General features: G+C 38.4%; 1 protein-coding gene and 1 long non-coding RNA gene across 3 annotated transcripts in view; one reads left to right on the top strand and one right to left on the bottom strand.

The window, feature by feature from the left end:
* Positions 1-25,007, top strand: part of pds5b (PDS5 cohesin associated factor B) — a 464,227-nt gene that overhangs the window by 190,637 nt on the left and 248,583 nt on the right. The gene's annotated exons all lie outside the window — the stretch shown is intronic.
* LOC104959392 (uncharacterized) lies at positions 6,373-9,192 on the bottom strand. Its single transcript, XR_799856.1, has 2 exons — positions 9,061-9,192; positions 6,373-8,187 (listed from the first exon to the last, which is right to left on the bottom strand). It is a non-coding gene; the product is annotated as an uncharacterized lncRNA (long non-coding RNA).

Below are 25,007 nucleotides of genomic sequence, written 5' to 3'. Positions count from 1 at the left end.
GAGTCGGGACTATCTGTGGAGAGAGAGAGGTCTAGAAAGTCAAGATATATTTATTGACAGTTTAGAAACAAAATCCCCTAACCTTATTTTGAATTTGATGGTACCAGATTTTACACATTTCGTATACTCCTAAAGAATACCAGGATTGTGGCCTTGCTCCAGATACACACTTACCTCTATTTTAAACATATACTTAGCCCTATACCAATAAGGACAACAGGTCCCTGCTTAATTGTATTTTCCCCCTTACCTAAATCTCTTATTTTTGTATTCTTATTTACTTACTCCCCTACCCATTTTTCCCCTAACCCTAACTTTAACTGTTGTGTTCAATCTCAATCTCAATCTTTATTTATTTATAAAGCACATTTAAAACAACCTTCAGTTGACCAAAGTGCTGTACAGGCAATAACTACAATATTAAATAACACAACGGGAGTACAATAATTAAAAACATAATAACAAGCACAATAACTAGAAACATAAAAAAAACAACAAAAAAAACACATACAAATATAAAAATGTAATGTTCAACTAGTATTAAAAGCCAGTGCAAAGAGGTGAGTTTTTAGCTGAGATTTAAAAAGTTCAATAGACTCAGCAATCCGGATATGTGCTGGGAGTCTGTTCCACAGTCTGGGAGCTGCGACACTGAAAGCCCTGTCACCTCTGTTTTTTTTCCTGTTATCTTCTTATCACAAGTTTGACTCATCTTTTATGAGTGTATGGTCAAGAGAACTAATTTAAACCAAATGTAACTTAAAGGGTGGCTAAACCGGCTCGATACACTTTTTGTTATATTCCATGGAATGCTCTTAACATCCCGATAGCAATGAATATCTTTGACAAAAAATCCATAAAAAACTGTGGAAGCCGTAGTACTGTAAAAAGCACGACCAATCATCTGAGCCGGCCCGGCTAAAATAACTTGATGGCCTACCTGCCTGTCAGCCTTCCATCTGTGCACAAACTTATCTCGTGCCCTCATTGGTCATGTGCGCGTTCGTGTGTGTTGGAGGAGGGGCTCTGTAAGGAAATTCTAGCGCACTCGAGCTGGTTTCTCCAAAATTACCTACCCCGCCACCTTTAATATTGAGACAATAAATAGCAAAAATGTTTTATTCTTTCACAAAATTTACACAGGAAAACCTTTAATGAAAGTAGGGATCATTCATTTTTTTCTTGCATAGAACGTAGTCTGGAAAGATCCATGTTATTTTGTGGCAGTTAGATAGAATTCCCCTCTTATCCCAATATGAAAAATTTGGAAACGGGCAAATTTGACCCGAGTAAGACATGAAGGTTAAAGCGTAATCACATGCAAAACAATTCAAAAATGTCCATTCAAAGTCAAATATTATTATCTGAAATCTTTGACATTCAAGTTTGGTTGTATTTTTCACATTAGTAAAGTAGTATAAAACTGGGACATCTCACATATTGAATCATGACCTGTGGACAAACTCAATACAAAGACAAATGCTAAAATGCAAATATAATCAATATTATTAAGTGCAATACTTGACATACTGGTTGGGTTGTCATTTTTGGTCAAACGATGTGACATATACGTCCTAACGGTTGTATATCATCACAGTTAAAATACCAACGACTCTCACACACAGTTGTAAATCATGTCTTATGTGTGTCTTGAAAAAAAAAACAGCTCTTTAATGAGCCCCCCCCCATCTAAGTGCAGATACACTGCCAAACACACAACAAGTGCACGTTGCCATCACAAACAGCACGCAGGTGACTGAAAAGCTGAATTGTTGACTTTAATTAAACGTATTATGGCAACACATTTTAGTGCAGTGGAGCATTGCCTTGCACTCACTGAGACCTAAAGGAATCATTTTACAGAAAGTGTAGAGTGGTTTCTATTCCTGGGGGAGGAGAGGAGCTTCAGCCTCAGGTGTCACCATGACCTCTCAGAACAGTGAGGCTATTAGCACATCGTTAACCATGCACGCACCTCACATTCCCAGAAGCCTTTACAACAACATCGCACAGCTCTGTGAGACGTGGAGGAAAAGACAACTGATGTAAACTTTAGCTGAGGTCTTCTACAGCCTAGATGACTGTCGGAGAAAATGCTTGTTAGGTCCAGAGGTGGGAAGTGACTAAGTACATGAACTCAAGTAATGTACTGAAATACAGTTCAGAGGTAAATGGTGTACTTTGACTCCACTAAATGTGTTTAATACCTAAGTGTTAAATCAGACTTGAGTTCCACCTGGAGTAAATCCACAAGCTACCCTGCAGTATACAAAGTCATTCAAACTAGCTGCACCTTTACCAGCTTTGAGAACACTTTCATGATCAATCATTATAAAACATATCATATATATTATTCTGAAATGGACCAATCTGCACAATGACTACTTTTACTGTCGCTACTTTCACTATATTTTGATGGTAATACTTTTCTACTTTTACTTGAGGAACATTTTGAATGAAGGACTTTCACTGTAACAGAGTATTCCTACACTCTGGTACTTCTACTTTTACTAAATACAAGATCTGAGTACTTCTACTTTTACTCAAGTACAAGATCTGAGTACTTCTACTTTTACTCAAGTACAAGATCTGAGTACTTCTCCCACCTCTGGTTAGGTAAAGGAAATAATCTTTAGTTGGAGGAAAAATCCATGAAGAGAATGATGGGTAAGAAGTTAGTCAACAGTATCAAACAACGATAAAAAAGACCAATGCAGAAAGTAGCAAAATGTGTATTTACTGGTGAATTTTAAAAACCATTTACACATGAAATAGAGCGAGGTAGTAGCAGACATAGCGGGGATTCTTCAGGGTGAATTACCTAACCTCACAGTTCAGTCTATTTTAAGGAGAAGATGAACACCTGAACAGAAAGCCAATACACTCACTGGTGGCAAAGTGACCACTAGATGGCTCTTCCAAAAGGAGACAACATGATTATAGAGATAACAAGAAAATAAATGAAATATAATAAATGATGTTAGGATTTTCAGCAATATCACCAGGCCAGAGTAACTACAAGAAAGGACTGAAGTCAAGTTCTTCATGAAGTCCTGGATAAACTGTGGCTTGAGTTTGTTGTATATCAAGGGTGTCTCCTTATATTTGGCCTTTTAGTATGTGTTTTCTAGTACTGATGTTCAAAGAAACCATTATTTAATTTTGACTTCATTTCTAAATCCTATATTTTATTTTATTAGATTAGATACACTCTATTGATCCCATTTTTTTGTATAACTAACATTTTTTAATAACCAGAGTATAAAGAGAAGCACAATTGTTTATAGAAAAGTGTTGCACACTTCAATCCTGTATTCTACAACACTAACGAAAAGCAGATCTCTTCTCTGCATTTTTTTTTATCGAGAATCAAGTCAAGATTTTACATTTATTTTCAGAGCTGAAATCTCTAAAGCTAAACAAATTAAACCAAATATATCTGCATGGAGAGATATAGAGGGAAGTAAAAACGTCATCTTTTATATTTATTTTTGATGAACTGACCCTTTAACATTAAGCATGCAATACACAATGTTCTTAAAGTGGTTCAAAGCTTCAATAGAGTCAGCTTCACACCAAACAAATGAGTTGTGATTGTGTGTGTGTGTGTGTGTGTGTGTGTGTGTGTGTGTGTGTGTGTGTGTGTGTGTGTGTGTGTGTGTGTGTGTGTGTGTGTGTGTGGAAACGCTGCAGCAGAAGCTCTCTCTGTCAGGTTTGCAGGTCTTTAACAGTCAGAACACTATTGACCAACACATGGGGAGGGTCACTGCCACCGGCCAATGAGTGGAAAGTGTTCCACACACCCTGCTGTACACACTGCTGCTTGTTGTCAGCTACACACACAGCAGCAGGACCAGCATTTATCCTTCAGCTGGAGCGTGATGTGAGATCAACAGCTGAACTTTGGATCACAGTAAACATTATGGATGTCAATATTGATGGTGCTGTATGGAAGTTCAAATGTCAAGAAAGGCTCCTGAAGGCATGTTCCATCCCAGTAAGTTAGTGAGTGCTGGGGGAGGAAGATGCAGAGACCTGACACGCTGCTGTCAGACCAGGTTCATCACCGAGAGGCAGACACTCCTTTAGCTTTCAAGTTAGCGACACTCAGAGATGGCAAAAGTCCACACATCCTTTACTCGAGTAGAAGCACAGATACTCGTGTTTAAAAATACTCTGGTGAAAGTAGAAGTAATGACTAAACTTCTTTACTCAAGTCAAAGTAAAGCGGCTTTGAAATGTACTTCAGTAAAAAGTACCCATAACTAGCAGCTGTTTTAAAGAGTACCTGACCTCNCATATGACGTCCCATCGACGTACCTAAATGAGGTCCACCCTTGATTCAGACTAAATTGTGAACAATATAAAGTGTAGTAAGGTGTAGACATTTCATTGATTTCATAGTAATAAACATCAAATCATTTCATGGAGTTTGTACACATGGTATTCATATCATGAACTCATTTACATAATCATAGACTGCGTCTCTCTCGACCCAAAATACAATAGTGACCATGCTACCTTTTGATGTAAGCTGGTGACTTCCAAATTGGTACCCCTAGTAAAGAATTTGATGTCTACATAACAGTATACGTGTCTCGTGTCGAACTTTATTTCAGGGTCCGCGGAAGTTGGTTGTGTGTTAATAGATTCTGTGTTCTTTTATTTATTATTGTTTGTGTATTTTCACTTTATTTCAACAACTTAGGAGGCCATCATGCCGTCCGTAATGTAAACTAGCGACTTGGTGTTCTAACTTGTGTTTGTAAGAGATAACAAAACCAGAGACCCACAAGGATATTATATAAGTGCAACGAGACAACTCCTCGGACACTGGAGCACAAAAAAAAAACAAAAACAGTAACGGTATACTAAACAAAGACTAAGGTATTGTGTAAGTTTGGGTGAGACAAACAAAAAAATACAGACAAAACGACAAAAAAGAATATTTGACATGGGACAACAAGAAAACAACAGGAAGCATATCCAGGTAAAGACAACCAACAGAAAACAGAGTGGAGGCCGACCTATGAAGTGATTTGTGACAAAATAACAAGGGATATAACGGGAACGGAGACATTACGAAGGAACCCACAATACTTCCGCGGGGGGGTTTTATTTAACATAAAATAATAATATAATAATAAATATATAAGATGATCGATACAACGTCGAACGTTACCTCGGACTTTGAACTTGTTGGACTAAAGGACGACACAACGACCCGAGAGTCTCCCAATTTCGCTCGTCTACTACCTTTCTTTCCACCTAGCCTGCTGCGGAGGACGGTCGGGTGAGGAGGAAAGAGTCTACTAAGACGGTCGCAGGGGGGGCTACAGGCAGCCATAAACTAGCTGCACCTTTACCAGCTTTGAGAACACTTTCATGATCAATCATTATAAAACATATCATATATATTATTCTGAAATGGACCAATCTGCACAATGACTACTTTTACTGTCGCTACTTTCACTATATTTTGATAATACTTTTCTACTTTTACTTGAGGAACATTTTGAATGCAGGACTTTTACTGTAACAGAGTATTCCTACACTCTGGTACTTCTACTTTTACTAAGTACAAGATCTGAGTACTTCTACTTTTACTCAAGTACAAGATCTGAGTACTTCTACTTTTACTCAAGTACAAGATCTGAGTACTTGTACTTTTACTGAAGTACAAAATCTGAGTACTTCTACTTTTACTCAAGTACAAGATCTGAGTACTTCTACTTTTACTCAAGTACACGATCTGAGTACTTCTACTTTTACTCAAGTACAACATCTGAGTACTTCTCCCACCTCTGGTTTCAAGTACAGGGTTAATGCAACATTATTATTTGAGCAGTCTTATATAATGAAGGTGATATATGTGCCATAAATGACAGGAACATGGTTGAACTAAATTCAGTGTTAGCTTCCTGCAACAGAAATGTTCCACGTGTACAAACACAACTCAGCTCTGTATGTAGAAAAATATAGAAATACGTGGCATTTGATCCAACTATCAAACAACAGGAATTAGTCAATATTATGTGTCGTTTTTATCCTACAGGACAAGCAATTTGACCCACTCACCTGCTAGCTGGAATAGCTCAACACAACACCCATGAACAACCCAGCGACCCTCTTTGATGACGTCATGTGTTGCCACGTCTGCTCGACCGTAACTCCTCCTACTACCGCGAGCGCCCCGACCACAATGAAATCACGTGACCATGCAAGAAACATTCACTATTGTTTTAAAACATTATTTCCCACCATTGTTTGTATTAAAACAATATTGCATTGTTGAGAAGCATGTGACCTAAGAAGTACTCAGGTCTTGTACTTGAGTAAAAGTATATAAGCAACAGAGAGTAGGAATACACATTTGGTGTTTTTACAGTGACTTTTATATTCAGTTCAGAAATGTGAGGACAGCACATTTTTGATTAATCAGGTGAATTTATACATAGAAAATATAGATGTATCCGTCCCATTCTTTTAAGAAAACCTGATTTCCAACAAGCGTTGAAAGGTACATATATTCTCAAATAAAAGTCTGCCCAAAACAAAAAAGTCATTTAAAAAACGTTCGTGACCATAATGAATGATTACTTTAAGACAGTTAGCCAAAAAACACTGACGGGGTAAGGAGGAATAACTGGTCCTCTAAAAGCTCACAGTGCAATGTCTGCTTCCACAGCTATACATATAGGTTTAACAACAATACATATAGTGTTGAAACTGTGAATAAACAACACACAGAGACATAATAGCCTCAAATGTCACGGCGTGAAAGGGAAAAGCCACTCCCATATGTTACATCATCTGACACAATGTGAAAAGTGTTTTTTTTTTACATAATGCCCCACGTTGTATCTAAAGGAATTCCCTTTGTTTTGCCTAGAAAGTGCTATACAAGATCTTAAAATACAGGTCCTGTTCAGGGTCTTCTCATCTCACCCTTTACTGTAACTCCCTCCTGGCTGGTCTACCTGCAAATGCCATCCGGCCTCTACAGTTAATTCAAAATGCAGCAGCGTTACTGGTCTTCAAGCCCTCCAAGTTCTCCCACATTACACTTCACCTTCGCTCCTTTCACTGGCTGCCGGAATACGCTTCAAGACACTTAAAGGGATCTGTAAAGGGAACTGGTCAAAACATACACTCCAGTACGTGCACCTCGCTCTGCATCAGCCAATCGGCGAAGTGGAACCAGGTACACCAAAAAAGAAATACACATCTTTTTGCTATCCTGTCTCCCAAATGGTGGAAGGAGCTTCTCACTGATTTCAGGACAGCAGAGAGTCTACATATCGTCTGTCTCAAACTGAAGACCCACATGTTTCGCTTAATGTAATGTAATCCTATTCGCAAACCCTCATTTCCATAAGAATGCCCGTCAAATTCAGTTTCAACATACGTCTATATAGTAACTAACTAGTGATAAATCAAATCAAATAAGACAAGACAAAAAGAAGTCAAGTAAAAGCAAGTACAAATTAATGTCATGAATAGTGGAGTAAGTGCTTTTATGTGTAAAAGGCACTTAATTTATCAAGATGTAAACGTGGATGTAATGTAATCCTATTTACAAACCCTAATTTCCATAAAATTCAGTTTCAAAATTCACAATGAAGGCAGTGCTCACGTCTATAGTAACCAACTAGTGATACAGAAAAGAAAGTAAGAGTAAAAGCAAGTAAAAAATAACAGGCAGGAATGTCATGAATAGTGGAGTTAGTGCTTTTATGTGTAAATGGCACTTAACTTATCAAGATGTAAACGTGGAGTAAGTGTCTGGTTTGAATCAAGTGTAAAAACTTAGAACAGTAGCACTTAAAATGTTGTGGTAAATAAAAGCTCTGGCTGGTTCACAGTGAGTAAATAACTAATCTTTCAAATATGAATAACAGCTCTATCTGTGGCGCTGATTATAACCACGTTTCACGTACAGACAAACGCAAACATGGCAACAACCTGGATTATATCTCCTTTTCATTAACTTCCAACGTCCTATAGTGTTCATACTTTGATCTTCCCATTCACAATGTCCTGATACAGAGACACAGTCAGGAGGGTGTAATCTTTCTGAGAAACGTCTAAGAAGTACAGCAGATCGTGGGTGACGTCCGGATCGAAGCCCTCCGTGACCAGCTTCACCTTCTGCTGCTTGAACGTCTCCGTCACATCCAAGGACGTCTGAAAAAAAAACACAGCCGGGGATGATGCTAATTAGTTTAGTTTATTTGTTTATAGTGTCGTGGACAGCCCCATAATTGCCAACCCTCCCGATTTTCGCGGGAGACTCCCGATTTCATTGCCCTCTCCCGGTTTCCTCCCGGGGTCATATTTCTCCTGATTTCTGACAAAATCTGATTTACTCAGGACTGTTTCCACTCGGACTTTAATACAGCTACACCATTGTTTGGTTTCCATGGTTACACGTCTCTTTAGTAGCGCGCAACTGAAAGTCTGAGAGGGTGAGGAAGATAGTCACAGAAAACAGAACAAGAATCGACAACTCGACCCTCACTCCTTTCCTGTAAAATACAGGTCCAGCCCACACATATGCTCCACGGTGCTACAGGCCGCAAGGCAATGCACATAGCCTACAACTACAATAAGCATGTTAATGTTGACCCCCGCGGTGGTTTTGAAATGCTCCCGATTTCTGAGGTCTCAAGGTTGGCAAGTATGGACAGCCCCCATCGATCAACTGTCACACAAAACAGTAAATGGAGCACTTTTAGCCAACATTGCTAATTTCCAGCTGTTGTCCAGATGATAAAAGACACCTTTTTAAAATCACAATACATCAACAGCATTAGTTATAAAGAAAGGATGAAAGACAAGTAGATACAGGCGAAAGGATAAAAGAGAACAATACAATGCAAACGTTCCTACATACATGTCACATATACATCACAATCACATTACAGAAATGAGGGGAAACATCCATAATCCCAACATGTAACACACACGCCATGTCCAACAGACTGGTGTGTGCAATTAACGATATTACTATACATTTAAAATACATGAAATTAGGTGATGAATACATGCGTGACCTACCTGTATTCTGAGAAACCTCGGCCAGGCATAGGCAGGAAGAGTTTTTTACTAAATGGTCGTAGAGTTCAGATCCGTTTAATTTGTGATCCTGTTGCAAGACGATAGCAGCCATACCTGCCCGACCTTCATTTCCTGCAAACACACATTGGAAAAAGTCTCTTATTATAATGTTGCTTAACATAGAAAAAACGGTACTAAATTAACCAAGAGCGAACTTTAGTATTACAAAGTCCTCACCACTTTTCAAAAAACATACAAAAACTCTTCAAACGGCTTTTAATGTGTGACCGTTGTTTTATTGCTTGATTTTAAATCGACTGTGGGCTGGTGAGGGGAGTGCGGTCGTCTTTAACCCAGAAGGTTTGATCCCCAGCCCGTGCAGTCAACATGTCGATGTATCCTTTGGGCAAGATACTTAACCCTGAGTTGCCACCGTGGCCAACGGTGTGTGAATGTTAGGTCCTAGAGTAAGGTGCTCTGTGTGAATGGGTGAATGACATGTAGTATGTAAAGCACTTCGAGGGGGTCGTAAAGACTGGATAAAGCACTATATAGTACAGTCCATTTACCTTTTACTATATGTATCAGTTTTCCTTTTTTACTACCTGTGTAAAGCGACTTTGAGCACCTTAAAAGCCTGGCGACTACGGACCCATTACAATCCCTACCAACTGCATGGAACAAATCAGTAGCTGGATGAGCAACAATTTTCCTACATTTAAAGGTGGGGTATGTAAGTTTCCAGAAACCGGCTCCGAGTGGCACCAAAATTTGAAAGTACACAAGCCAAAAAGAATCCGCGCCCTTCCTTCAGACTTCCCTTACAGAGCACCTCCTCCGCGAGAGCAGGCTGCATGTAACGTTTACATATCAGGCAAAGCTAAACAGATTTAGGTTAGCAATACTACACAGGCAAAGCAACTCCGATATTGACTCGGTTTGACTTCTCCTGTTTCCACTCTCTTTTTGTTCTTTAATTTGCTCCGTTACATTTTTTTCTTTTAATAATAATAATAAATGGGATTTATATAGCGCTTTTCTAGACCCAAAGACGCTTTACATTACGGAGTAAGGTCGGACAAACAAAACAAGAACCAAACACAAACAAAAACAAAACAAAAACAGAAAGCAGTCAGGAGGATGTTGGTTCAGAGGGGGAGAGGGCGGGTTTAAGGATAAGCAGAGTTGAAAGAGGTGGGTTTTGAGACGGGACTGGGAACAGGGTGAAGGGAATCAGACTCACGGAGGTCTTGGGGGAGGGATTTCCAGGCTTCGTGCTCGCCACAGAGAGGCTCTGTCCCCGAGCTCCGGAGTTTGGCCTTGGGGATTTTGGAGATCTTTTGGCGACCAGTGATGATGTTGAAACCTAACTCTGCCATGGTGAAAGTGGCCGGCTGTTGCTGGCGAGTCATTGAAGTACTGCTGCGAGCACGGCCAATGGACGGCACCCCCAATGAGGGCCACGGAGATACATTTGTGCGTGCACGAGATGGAAGGCTGACAGAACAGGGCGCAATTACCAATCCGTTGTAGCCGGGCCGGCTAAAACGGATTGGTTGGTAGTTTTTACAGTAATTACAGGTTCCACAGATGACATTTTTTTGATGGATTTTTTTTGTCAAAGCACTTTCAGATATTCATTGCTATCGGGATGTTAAGAGCATTCCAATGAACTATAACAAAAAAGTGTATCTCGAGCGGTTTCTGAAACTTACCTTACCCCACCTTTAAACAAAAACACAAAACAGAGACAATTATCTTGGTGCCAAAAGGGAGGAACGGGCTGGAAGTAAGCGCTAAACTAGAAGCCGCTACCTGCTAAATACATCGGGAAAAGGAGAGAAATGTAGGCGTAGTTCTGCACCCTGACCTCAATTTGTTCTATCGCATATCACACAATTACTAATCAGCATACTATCACCGAAAAACATAGCCAGGCGTTACACATTCATGTCTCAACCCAAGACCTTGAAAACGGGGGTTCACGCCTTTGTTTTTGCAGGCTTGGTTACTGTAATAGGTATCTACAGGTCTAAGGTTAGAAAACTACAAACTAATCCAGACGCCGCTGCCAGGTCCTGACGCAAAACAAAAAGGAGTTAAACACATCACCCCCGAGTACTAGACCTCTGCGACTGGCCTACCAGTAGCTTACAGAATCGATTTAAAAATTATATTGTTAACTGTATAAAGCATTAAATGGTTTGGGACCCATATGTTGGAACATGCTGCTTCTGTTACGAGCCCCAGACTCTGAGATCATCGGGGGCGGGTACTCATTGTTCCGGCTCGACCAACCACGCCGAGCTGCTTTTAGTTTTTATGCTCCCACAAATGGACAAACTTCCAGGAAAACCTGAGTCTTCACCCACGCGGAGTTCTTCTCAATCTGAGCTAAAAAACACTACTTTTTACAGCTGCTACCCAGAAGCCTTTTAAGATTGGTTTAGCCACTCTACCGTATTTACAATGTTCATTTTTAATTGTTTTTATCTCATTAATGCATTGTTTTTATTAAGTCTTTATTCCATTATGTTTATTTATTGTGTTCCTCCTGTTTGTCTAACCTATTATGTGTTAATTGATCATGTAAGCACTTTGAATTGCCTCTCGTCCTGAAATGTGCTATTTAAATAAACTTACCTTTACCTTTACAAATACTTTATTATTATTATTATTATTATTATTAAAGTGGAATTTCTGGTTGCCCCTAAGTTGTGGGTTATACTTTTGATGATGTCTTATTAAATGTTTCTCAAGATAGTAACAGTGGTCTCCTTGCTACAGACTTATGTTAAATTTCCATCACCTTTGATTATGGAGAAACTCAGGATTGTTTAACTCTTTGGGTTATGGGGAGTGGTTTTTTTAGTGCAATAGCAATGGCTCAGCTGGCACTGCTATCGGAGGAAAAGTGCATCAAAATATTTGGGTGGCTGTTGAACCAATTTGCTAAATCTGAAGAGATCTAGCTGGAATTTTCTGTGTTGGGAAGTTATAGCAAAAATATCCGATTTCACCTGTTCATGGTCTCACTGGGAGCTGCCTGTGCTCCATATGGTTATAACAGTGTGGGAATACATGGTTTGCTAATGAAGCTGATTGNGTGTGCCTTGGCAGTCTCAGTGTAAGAAGTAGAAAGTACAGGTATTTGTGTTCAAAATGTAAGAAGTAGAAAGTACAGGTATTTGTGTTCAACATGTAAGAAGTAGAAAGTACAGGTATTTGTGTTCAAAATGTAAGAAGTCAAAGTAAAAAGTCGACAGAAAAATAAGTCGTGGAGTAAAGTACTGATACCAGAAAAATGTACTTAAGTACAGTAACAAAGTATTTGTACTCCACTACTTCCCACCTCTGGCGACACTAATAATAATAATAATAATAATACATGCAATTTCTTTTGCGCTTTTCCTAATGCTCAAAGAACTCGCATCAGAACAGAAACATTACAAACAACCCAGGCTGTGTGTGAAGTCCATGCTAGAAACTGTGTTCAGTGATCAACCTCAACCCCGCACTCAACGATGACCCCTGTTTCTACCAAGATTACATATGAAGAATCAATGGGAAATATACATAGGAAACTGTCTTAGAAAAACTGAAATTGTTTGCTTATTTTAAGATGAATGAGTGATGATTTTTGTCACATATATTTAAAATGGGGAAATGGAGAATGGAGACTGCTCTCTCCTATGATTTTGTTTTTTATTACACTTTGGAGGAAGATTTAGCTACAGTCAAAAGATGAAGGAGGAGGAAGGTCCCACGCTTCAAGACTTTGAGAAGATCGAAGTAAAGGATGGCAAGAAGCAGAAGCCCCTGGATGGGGTAAAGAGGCTTACATGAAGAAGGTCAAGGGTCCTGCATCAGGAATAGTGGCTGGTGTGTCCAACTGTGGGGTTTCTAATCTGTTGGATTTAAAGTACAGCTTCAAGTTCACTCTTGACTCAAGATGGAGCAGTCGTTTTTTACTGAATCTGAGAGCTATAGATTCTAGTTAAACTGTACATTTAAACGTTTTCTACTGTATACAAAATTCAGAGTCTACCTATGATTGACAGATTGCCTCCACATGGCTCTCACGTTGCGATGGTTGACCCGGAGGCTAGCAGTTAACAGTGTTTACGGTGAAAACAGTGCATAATACGTCAGGAGGACGAAGGAGCTCACAGTGTTAACCTGAAGGAGAACCAGAGGTGACATATCTGAGACGTCAGACAGCTAACAGCTAGCGAACTGAGACGGCTAACACCTGTCATTGAAAGCAGCCACGCCCCTAATAATGTGTTACATTCAAAGGGGTAAGTTGTAAAAAAAGAAACCGCCCCATGATTAGCGAAAGAGACCAAAATTGTTTTTTGCATCAGGCTGGTGTTTGTTTCTGCTCCATTTCAAAGTCTGTCTCAATTGGCCAATCAAGGAACTGCAGTTTGTGGCACTTCACATATCGAGGCTTCCTTTCACAGCCCAAGAGGTCGCAACTTGGTAAAAAGAGAAAGAGAAGCTGTGTTTGCAACAGAGAGAGAGAATGTCTTACACTCGATAATAAACCAGTGGCTTTCAATTGATTTAGCTTGTAGCCTTTACAGAGAAGCATTGTGGAGCTCCAACTCAAATGGAGGGTTCCCCAGAGACACACTTACCTAAACACTTTAAACATGGTCTCATTTCAATAACTGTTCCAGGCCCAACAAGGTCCAATTACCCAGTGTTTTACAATAAGGAAAACTGTCTGGCTGTCCAAATGTTGTTTATTCTTTTAAACCTCCCTAATCATCTCATGTGACCCTTTGATTTGGATCAGTAAATTAAACTAGTGAAACTGAATTAAGTATTTAAACCTGCTCCACCTTTAAAGCCACTCTAACATGCTGCTTACACTATGATGCAACAGTAGTAAACACTCCTTGACATTAAGAGTACTTTTTTGATGGAGTATTTTGTATTTCTCTTACATTAGCACTTTGTCTTTTGATTAGTAAAAGCATGTGAATGATTTTGCCAGAAAACATTTTGCTGCCATCTGCTGTTTAAAATGAGTATGACAGCTGATATTACAATATATTTAAGTGGTTACAGATCTTAACATACACCTATATTCATTGATAAATAAGGCTATAACTACCACTTGGTGGATACTGGTACATCTGATTGATCATGCACTGTACTTGGATATAATTCCGCTTGTATTTAATATTTGTAAAGCACCGTGTAAGTCAGAAATGTTGTTTTGAATGTGTGAGCATAATGAAGTATCACATATTGTAAGCAAACCAGCAAAAGAAAAGTCAACAATTGAAAGATGTTGCCAAGTATGAGTGCAGGACAGGAGAAGAACACAACTCCCATACCTTTAAAGACAAAGGGGAAATAATACCATACTTGATATAAGAAGTTAGGGTTGTCACAGATACATTCAAATAAATCACACATTTTTTTCATCGGGGCTAAGACTTGGCACTAAGGCACCACATTAATTATATTAGAAGTATATCCTTTTACCTGAGTCAGGTGTGCCTACATTTAAAAGAAAAGTGAGCCTTTCAACTTTCACTAGTGGACCTGTATTTATTCAAGCTTTTTTAGAAGTGATTTGTATTCAGTATGCAAGGTTGAATACAATAAATGGATCTATTCCATGTGACCAAACAGTGTGGAGGCATTGTGGTCTTAGTGTCTCAGTCAGTCGGACTGTTCGATTTGCTCCACTAAAACAACGTCTGACATGTCAACAATAACAACATCAGTTTATCTGTTGACAAACATTATCAGAAACATTAAAAAGTGAAAGACCCAAAAACAATAGCCTGTATAATTCCTCTATGCACATGAAAGCTGTGTGCATGGCTTCAGTGCTGCTCTTACTGTACATCTTAAGGGTCCCCTATCATACTCTTTTTCAACAATATATCACAGGTCTCAGATATATACTGAACCTGTCTCTGATTGGCTGAAACACCAAACAGATCATTGAAGCATTACCCATAATCCCCTCTGTTTCAGCCCTGTTTCCAAAGTGCTGATTCTCTGTTACTTTAGATGAAAATAAGGAGCCCCTCCCCACGCCCCTCTGAGAGACATTTGGTTACAAAGAAGTCAATGGTGCTCTAGGAGGAGATTCAGGCGATAAAAGGTGGGGGGGGGGGGGGGGGTTACCTTGGTTGATGATTGGCTAATGGTTACACAAGACAACACATCGTCATGACATCATAAAGTGGCCAAAATCGAATCAGCTCATTTTCAGACAGGTTTTTATATAAATGGATCAAAAAGAGAGAGAATCTTTGTTCCTGAAACTTTCAGAGTCTCTTTCCACAGAGGGGACACATGTTGATGTAGAAGAGACATGAAGAAGAGGGGACACATGTTGATGTAGAAGAGACATGAAGAAGAGGGGACACATGTTGATGTAGAAGAGACATGAAGAAGAGGGGACACATGTTGATGTAGAAGAGACATGAAGAAGAGGGGACACATGTTGATGTAGAAGAGACATGGAGAAGAGGGGACACATGTTGATGTAGAAGAGACATGAAAAAGTGGATTTTGCACAATAGGTGAGTTTTAATGTCAGATGTGGGACTGCACGCCTCACTCTGTAAGTGTTTATTTTCTAGTCAGGTTCATAAAGCAGTGGTATAATATAATACAATTAGCTGTGGATGTTCACTCTGAGGTTTGTGGAAAAAGGAAGCTTATTGTGGTCTATAGTTGAAATCCCAGCTCATCTATTGTCAAGACTGTTTAATTAAAATGTCTGTAGCAGCACAAATTAAGAAAAAAAAACACAAGAAAGAAATTAAATAAATAAATAAATTTTATAATCAGAAACATTTGATATTGCAAATGAATCTCTCAATGTCGAGACAATATACGATCATTACTGTTTCATAAAAAGTGACATACAGTGTGTGCTGTGATTGGTCGATGTACTGTGGACATTTTATAATTAAAATCAGAGGACAAAAATCACTAAGACAGTCTGGGCTAAATAAGGTGTGAACCATTCATGTTTGTAATTTACAAGCCACATTTATGACATTGTGTAACTCAAACTGCCACACATTTATCTTTAAGAGCCAATGTAATTAAGGCACTAAATGTGTTTTAAGGAACTTTTAATGGACGTAGTACCCTTTCAATCCATCTAGAACAGGGGTGTCAGACTCAAGGCCCGGGGGCCAAATCCGGCCCGCCACTTCATTTTCTGTGGCCCCACAAGAGCTCTGAAAGAATATAATACGTATATTATATGGTTACATGGCGGTTTACAGAAGCACGTTGCCCATAAACTACATGTCCCACAATGCATCTCAAATTTGACTTTTTTCTCAGAATTTGACTTTTTTCTTCAAAATATGCCTTTTTTCTTAGAATTTCCCCCTTTTTTTATGTCACTTTTTTTCTTCAAAATGTCACTTTTTTGTGTCACTTTCTTTTTTGACTTTTTTTTCCCCTGCAGAATTTGGCTTTTCTTTTTAAATGTTGTGACATTCTTACTGAAGAGACTTGCAATTACTTGCCCTAGACTTCTGCTTTCAGACATAGTTAATTCTGAAGTTATTACCCCCCTATCAGATAATAATCCAATGCAGAGGCAATCATGAAATATAATGGGGCGGCTGTGGCTCAGTGGGATAGTGCGCTGAACTTTGAATCAGGGGGATAGCAAGTTCGAGTCCCACTGCAGTCAGCATGTCGTTGTGTTCCTGAGACACTTCAACCCAAATTGCTCCTGTGGGGATTGCCCACAGTACTGAGTATGTAAGTCGCTTTGAATAAAAGCGTCTAACAACAAGTGACATGTAATGTAATAATGCATTATTTTATATATATTAAATATGTATATATGTATTTTGATATAGTCTTAAAGTTACAACCGGCCCTTTGAGTGCAACCATAATTCCTACGTGGCCCGTGATGAAATTAAGTTTGACACCCCTGATCTAGAAAGAGCACTAAAACTGCTTGATATCATTTATATGTGCAATGCCTTGTCTTTTATAAATGCTGCAATGCAAACATTTCTCAAATTGGGATCAATAAAGTCAATCTTATCTTACAGTAACTTAATTTGTTCTTATTATTAATTAATCATGTAATTTGGCCCAAAACTGAGTAAACCAATGAAACCCTTAATCATAATTGTGCAGCTGAAAATAATTTAGACCCCTTATCTCAAAGTTAAGACATTAAACTTATTTTCTTTATCAAACAGTACTTCCAGTTAATATGGAAACAAAGGGGAAAGCTAGTGAAGTCATGTATTAAGGGCTTTTAATTAAGTTTTTTTTGGTGGTGTTTCCATTAAATTAAGGGTTTACCAACACAATACTTCAGCTGAAGATGTGGGGGGTAGAAAAAGTAGTTTCATAGTTCATTATATGCACTATGAAATATGCACTATCCAAAATCTTTATGGATGTTTCTGCTCAGGTGATCCTCTTATAGACGCTTTCGTTCAGACTTCAGTAAACCGTTAGTTCTCATGTTCCCATCGTAACGTTCTGCATGTAGAGTTCCCTCCATGTTCTCCAGCTGCTTCTCTACATATTGTTCTATAGCTTGCGCTCCCCTGCGAGGATGCTGTGGTAGATGCAGTCTGTGAGAGGAATGTAACTCTGCTGCTGGTGGTCCAACACGAACAGCAGGTCTGAGATGGAGGAGGGGTTGAAGCCGCTCTGGACCAGCTGGAACTTCTGCTGCTTGAAGGTGCTCGTCATCTCCATTTCCTCCTGAGGAACAAATTCAAGGTTTCTATTGTCATATGCACATTAGCTACAGTGTAGTTGTGACAATGGAAATCGTAGGTTACAGGCTCCTCCAACAGTGCAACACAATACAACAGGTAAAATAGTGCAAGTAGATAAAATAAAATATTATAGAAGCAGGGGCGTGAGTCGCTGGGCAGGTTTCACACTGACTTCTGTCATCTTAAGACATTCCTGTTTGAGCAGGTGTTTGGGTAACTTTTCACAATGTATTGTGTTTTTTAGCACTTCTTAACACGTGGTTTGTGTGGTCGTTTAATATTTTATGATTCGTACGATGTTTAAATTCTCTGTCAAGCACTTTGTGACTATGTCTGGGAAAAGCGCTTCATGAATAAATTGTACTTACTTTTTACTTACTTGTGTATTTCTTTATTTATTCAAATACGTATCTGTCTTATTCTAGTATTACTAATGTGTGCCTTTCTTCTCTATATTTAATACGTTAGCTTATTCTTTATTAATGCATGCCTTTATCTTTTACTGCTATACCACTTTTTGCTGTACATTTCCTCGACTAATAAAGGAGTTCTGATTCTGATAATAGAATAGTTGACAGTGCACATACAGTACACAAGGTTTCATGGTCACCCTAAAATAATAAATAAATAAGGTATCAATTATTATGGATCTCATACATATAAAATGTTTGAAAAGGATCCATACAAATGTTTCACCCTGAGTTCTGTATTCATTTATTTAACCCTCCTGTGGTCTTCGTGTTCCCCCCCTTACTTTGGTGTTTGTGGTCAAATTTCACTGTTCCTGTTTTAACTGCTATTACATTAACACAAAAAACATTAATCATCACCAAATTTAATTTAACACCCTTTCAAACTGTAAATATTGTATCAGACTAGTGGTATACATGAAAAACTGCAGTAAATATACAAAGAATAGACACTGAACATGTATTGCGTGTGCCAGGTGTGATCCATGTGGGGGGAGGGGCACATAAGAGCGGGAAATGTGTCAAATTGTTCTGTGTTTGTTTGTTTGTTTGTTTGTTTGTTTGTTTGTTTGTTTGTGTGTGTGTGTGTGTGTGTGTGTGATCTGATCCAGATGGTTAATAATTCCTTTTCTTTATGGCGGTCATTTTTGACCGGGAACACCATGGGTGTTACAAAGTTGACTAAATCATCCAGAATTCAATGAAAGTGGTGATCAGCAATTCTATATGTTCAAATCTCTACTGTGAAGGATATACTGAAGCCTTAATGCAATCGAATGTAAAACAAAAAAGTTATGATTGATGAAAGTGAAGACAACAGGAGGGACAGTGCACGTTAAGACATTTTGTAATAGTTATATTAAATATATATATATATATATTATTTGTATCTTAAATGTGCGGTCTCATCTTGCATTGCAGTCCTTTGAAATGGTCCCGTTTCATTCACAAGGGTGTACCATGGATGTATAATAAGAAGGTGAACCTACTAGGGTAAGGCACTACACTAATTGGACACTAGGTGGAGTAATACACACACTGACGGAGCATATGACTTCCTGCAGAGTGAATTTGTAAACTCATTTTAAACTATCAGGATAAAACTCAGCACACATTTAATCTCATCAATTATAAATACCCACAATCTGTATTTTAATTAGTTCCATTTGAAGCTACTTTTGTACTTTTCCTGCACTGCAATTCAGAGGGAAATATTATCATTTATGATTTAACCTCAGGCGGGACAAAGACTAGGTGAATGTCTACCCAAAGAAAAACAAAGCTTCAGTATTTTGTAAAATATCAAGTGTCCGGATAAAAAAAGGGCAAATTAAGAAAATGGAACTTGTTATTTCCTCATGTGTTTTTTTACATGTGCCTTTCTGAGTGTTTTTATACTTTATTTATCCCCTGACTCTGTTTTTTTAAAACAAAAACTTAGGTCCAAAAACACCACATGCACAAAAAGGAGTAGACAGCGTGGGAAACTAAATTTACTGTAGGATGACTGTAACATATTTCCATTTTCTGCTACTTAACATCTACTCCACTACATTTTGAAGAACAAAATTATACTTTTTAATCCACAAAATGTATTAAACACTCATATTTCACTAATTGTTTTACATACCACATCTACAAAAAAGCCAACCAAAGGCTATTCTTTCTGCGCCAGCTCAAGAAATACAGAGTGAGGAAACATCCCCTAATCCAGTTCTACACAGCCATCATCCAAAGCATCCTCACATCATCCATCACAGTCTGGTACAGCAGCTCAGACAACCTCTCCCGGAATAAACTTCAACGTATCGTCAATAAAGCATCAAAAATCACCTGCAGTCCCCTTCCATCACTCTAATCACTTCACCACCAACGAACTCTCACGAGGGCAAAGAAAATCATGTCTGACCCCTCCCACCCAGCTCACCATGTCTTCCAACTTCTGCACTCATGGAGGTGCTACAGGTCACTGTCCACCAAAACCGCCCGCTTCAAAAACAGCTTCTTCCCCTTTGCAATACGGACACTAAATGGACTCTAAATAACCCCAATGAACAATCACAATCCACCACACCTTGAACTTTATGTATATATGTCATGATGTATGTATTTGCCCTGTGCTGTACTGTTTATTGTATGTTGAATTGTATGGAACAAGCTGTAATAATCTGCACTGAACACGAATTCCACCAGTTTGGCTGTGTGGTCATTAAAGATTCTAATCTAATCTAATCTAATATAAAAACTATGATATGATCCTGCACAGTTCTCCTCATAAACCCAGTATTTAAAAAGTATCAAAAAGTGTCTCAACATTGACAAACAACAAGATTGAAATGCTATTAAATTGTATTTGTAAGCAATAAAAGCAGAATAATATCATATTAAATTATAATCAAATACTTCAAAAAGAGCCATTGTGCCTATTGAGTACTTTTACTTTTGATACTTTAGGTACATTTAGCTTATACAGATTCTGTAGTTCTACTTCAATCCATTTTAATACAGGACTGTTACTAAATGATTTCTACTTTTACTAAAGTTAAGGGTCTTCTTCAAGTACTTAGGATCTCAGTATTTCCTCATGTAGGATTTTACTGTACATTCCCCCACCTGAGACCAGTGTCATGTAAACAGTCCTCATCATGAAGAACGTTAATCAGTCTTACCTGAAGTCTGATGAACAGCGGGCGAGCGTACGCCGGCAGATCTCTCATCACATGCTCGAACAGTTTGCTCCCATCGAAGGAGAAGCCCGGTCGGATGATCATGGCCGCCATGCCCGCTCTGCCCTCGTGCCCTGAGGAGAAACTCGAGTTAGACTTCATCAGGAAGGAGACACTTGGCTGGTAATAATAATAATAATAATAATAATAATAACGTTTGTACATGTGGCACAGGATTAGGGGATGATTATTCTGTAATCGTCTGTTTGCCAGCTCATTGAGTCCTATTTTGAACCCTGAAATGTTGAGTACCCCAAAGTGTTATGATGGAAATGTAGAGTGCTGAACTGCTGGATGCTAACCTGCATATGTTGGGCAATTTGCACAATTAGAATAAGACGCCTTAATTAGCATATGAAGACAATAGCTGAGTAATGGCTTGGCCGATTTGGACAGTTTTGGATTGGTTTTGAGGGTTTTTTAGGATGTTGAATCCATTTCTGAGATTTTCAGGCTCAAAAATCCTATAAAACTTTAAAATCTACCAATATTTCATTAAACTTAGCCCATCGGGAAAACAGATATGGCAACTTTCTGGTTTAAACTGCCATTTTATATATCTATATGATTTTGATGAATTATGGGTAGATTTTACAGTTTAAGGGGACTCAAAACTGCGATTATTTTTATCCTGGAATGTCAGAAATGGATTCAACATCCTAAATAACCCCCTTGTGCAAATTTCCCAACATATGCAGGTTAGCATCCGTCAGTTTCTATGTGCTGGGGACCCGTACTGTACATTTCTAACATAACATTTTTTTTCTGAGTTCACACTGGTGGCAAGTAGACTGTATGCTTTCAGAGGTTTGTAAATCTGTTTCTATAAATCTATATCAGCAGTATTTGGATAGCAGACATGCAAACACAACCGCATGTCAGACATACCTTTAATTTCCACTCCATAAACGTTGACTTCTTGGATGAACTCCACCAGCCCCAGAGTCTCCGTCACTTCTGTCGTTGCTACATTTTCCCCTTTCCACCTGAAACACAAGATGAGGATTAACAGAGCACGGACTATATTCTGCAGATATTTTTGCACATATTTCTCATATTTTGACTGTACTTCTGTCTAATTTTATAATAGCTATTAGAATACTTGTTCAAAATAGTTGGTTAACAAAGAAAAAGTATTATTATTGTTATTAGTTATACATTTTTAGATGCTTTAAAAAGCATGGTTACACCCCTGTTTCTTCTGGACAGAGAGGCTACTGTATTTACACCCTCCACATTAATGAAGGAGCCTCATTCAGCTGAGAGTGAGACTCCAGACAGTTATCTCTGTCTAGCATCATCAGGACTACAGCTCTTTATTTAATCTCTTTGTTAGACCCTCTCTTCCTGATAAAGGCTTTTCCCCCACTCCCCAAGTTTTCCCTATATATTAAGGATACATATCAAACATGTTCAACTGTACCTGAAGGTGTCTCCCACTCTGTCTCTGAAGCTGATGAAGCCCTCCTGATCTTCAGCCATCAGGTCTCCGGTGTTAAAGTACGCGTCTCCCTTCACGAACACGTTCCTCATCAGCTTCCTCTCCGTCAGCTGCTTGCTCCCGGCGTATCCAAAGAAAGGGCTCAAAGCACTCACCTTGGACAGTAAGAGCCCCGTCTCACCTGAGAGGAAAACAGGACAGAAAGTCTAAAAACTCAATCGTTTTTATATGAAGATATTTTGTTTTTAGGCAGTTGCACTCTTACCCTTTTTCACTGTCTGACAGAAACCATGCTGATCTTTCACTGGTTCATCTTTCACCATGTCATACTTTATTAGATCATACTTGAACAGGAGCTAAACAAAGAAATAAGAGAACATATTTTATTTTAACAAATCAGTTTTCATCAACCAGCCAAACATATAAAATGCAACACTCATTTAAACAATATCCAAGGCATGACAAATATGGCATATTGTACATCTTCAGGGCGTACTTCCCGGTTATGTGTTCTGCTTAATATGCACTGCAGCTCTTCTCACTTGCACCGCCCACAAGTTCCTAAACTGCACAGACTATACATTTTTCTGATGTCACAGATTCAAAAATGTTTTATGTCTTCACCCGGCCTACTACTATGTTTGGAGACAAAATTCAAGCTAACCCTGATTTCCCTTCTGCCATCTAGTGGCCAATTTGTTTTGTGTGCCCTAAAGTTGGTTCCCTTGTGAGAGAACCACAACTATGACCATAATGTGACATTTCCAAAAGACACATGGTCAATATCTCTTGCCTGGAGCAATAACACTTGAAAAATGGAAATACAATTATGTATAGGAACATAATAAGTAAGAACGTCCCACTTGTTTCCCCTTTGATTAGGGTGGTGATGGTTAACGTTACTTACATTTAAAATAGGTTAATGAAAGTTATACGTTATTTGGGAATCAAATATAGTCAAGCAACTGATTTGCAAGAAATAGCTTGTCAACCAACTCACTTTTCATGAAATAGCATATTAGCTAACACACTTCATGAAATAGCTTGTTAGCTAACACACTCTTAATGAAATAGATAAGATAAGATCAGATAAGACTTTATTCATCCTGAAGGAAATTGTTGTGCCAGAGTAACAAAATACAATAAACACAATAAACACAGCAGCAAAACTGTACATTAAAAGTGCATCAAAAAGAGCAATTAAACATCCACAGACAACATGAAACGTAGAAACATAGAAACATAGATGGTCACACAATCAATGAAATTATTATTAGCATGAAATAGCTTGTTAGCTAACACACTTTTAATTAAATAGCTTGTTAGCTAGCTAACTTTTCATGAAAAAGCTTGTTAGCTAACTCACTTTTAATGAAATAGCTTGTAGCTAACTCACTGTTCACGAAATAGCTTGTAGCTAACTCACTGTTCATGAAATAGCTTGTTAGCTAACAAGCTTTTTCATGAAACATCTTGTTAGCTAACTCACTGTTTATGAAAAAGCTTGTTAGCTAACACACTTTTAATGAAATAGCATGTTAGCTAACTCCCTTTTCATGAAATAGCTTGTGAGCTATCTCAATTTTAATGAAATAGACTGTTAGTTAACTCACTTCACCTCTGTTTTCGCAACAGTTTAAGAACTATAATCGGTATCATTGTGTTTTACACTTGGGACTCCCCTGATTATTGTTCTACATTATTATAAACAAATAGAAGAAAATGTTACCAGGCTTAATCTAAGAATAACTGTTGTCCTACATGTTATAGAACTGACACTAGAATATGTTCTATAACTGTATTGTATAAGGATTTACTGCGGCAGGAATAGCAGGGAGAGATCCAAATATAGCTTAAATCAGATTAGAGGTAAATACGTGAACCCACTGTTTTGTAAATCTTCTAATTATCAGCTCCACAGACAAGCATTAGTGAGGCTAATACCCTCCATAACCAGGAGTCCATTTAGGGCCACACAGACTAACAGCTTAATCAATAAAACTTAACATTCAGGTCGGCATTCTTTACACAACCTCCTTCCAAGTCTCAGTTTGAACTTTGACTTCAATATACCAATCAGTTCATCCTTGAGTCCAAGGGAAATAGGCCAATTTACAGTCTTGAATCTCAGGTTCATGAGAATAGGACGGACGGACAACCCTTAATGTCTAGAAAAATAATTAAATAACGTGATAAGAGTATTTTATGTTATGTTTGAGGCGTTTTTTGGTTGATATGTGTGTATTTGCTGAGGGACCGCAGCTGGAAAAGAGCTACATCTGTCATAAATCATCTCTTCTCTTATATTTCATGTTCTTTGTTTAAAGTTCCCCTATTATACTGTTTATCATCAATATATTATAGATCTCAGATATATACAGAACCTGTCTCTGATTGGCTGAAACACCAAACAGATTATTGCAGTATCCCATAATCCCCTGTGTTTCAGCCCTGTTTCAAAAGTGCTGATTCTCTGTCTGTTACTTTAAAATGAAAATAAGGAGCCCCTCCCCACGCCCCTCTGAGAGATGTTTGGTTGCAAAGAACACAATGGTGCT

The sequence above is a fragment of the Notothenia coriiceps genome, unplaced genomic scaffold, assembly GCF_000735185.1.
Source record: "Notothenia coriiceps isolate Sejong01 unplaced genomic scaffold, NC01 NC01_scaffold00030215, whole genome shotgun sequence".
Classification (NCBI taxonomy): domain Eukaryota; kingdom Metazoa; phylum Chordata; class Actinopteri; order Perciformes; family Nototheniidae; genus Notothenia; species Notothenia coriiceps.
Note: the sequence above shows the minus strand (reverse complement) of the source record. Positions and strands in the feature narration are given on the sequence as shown.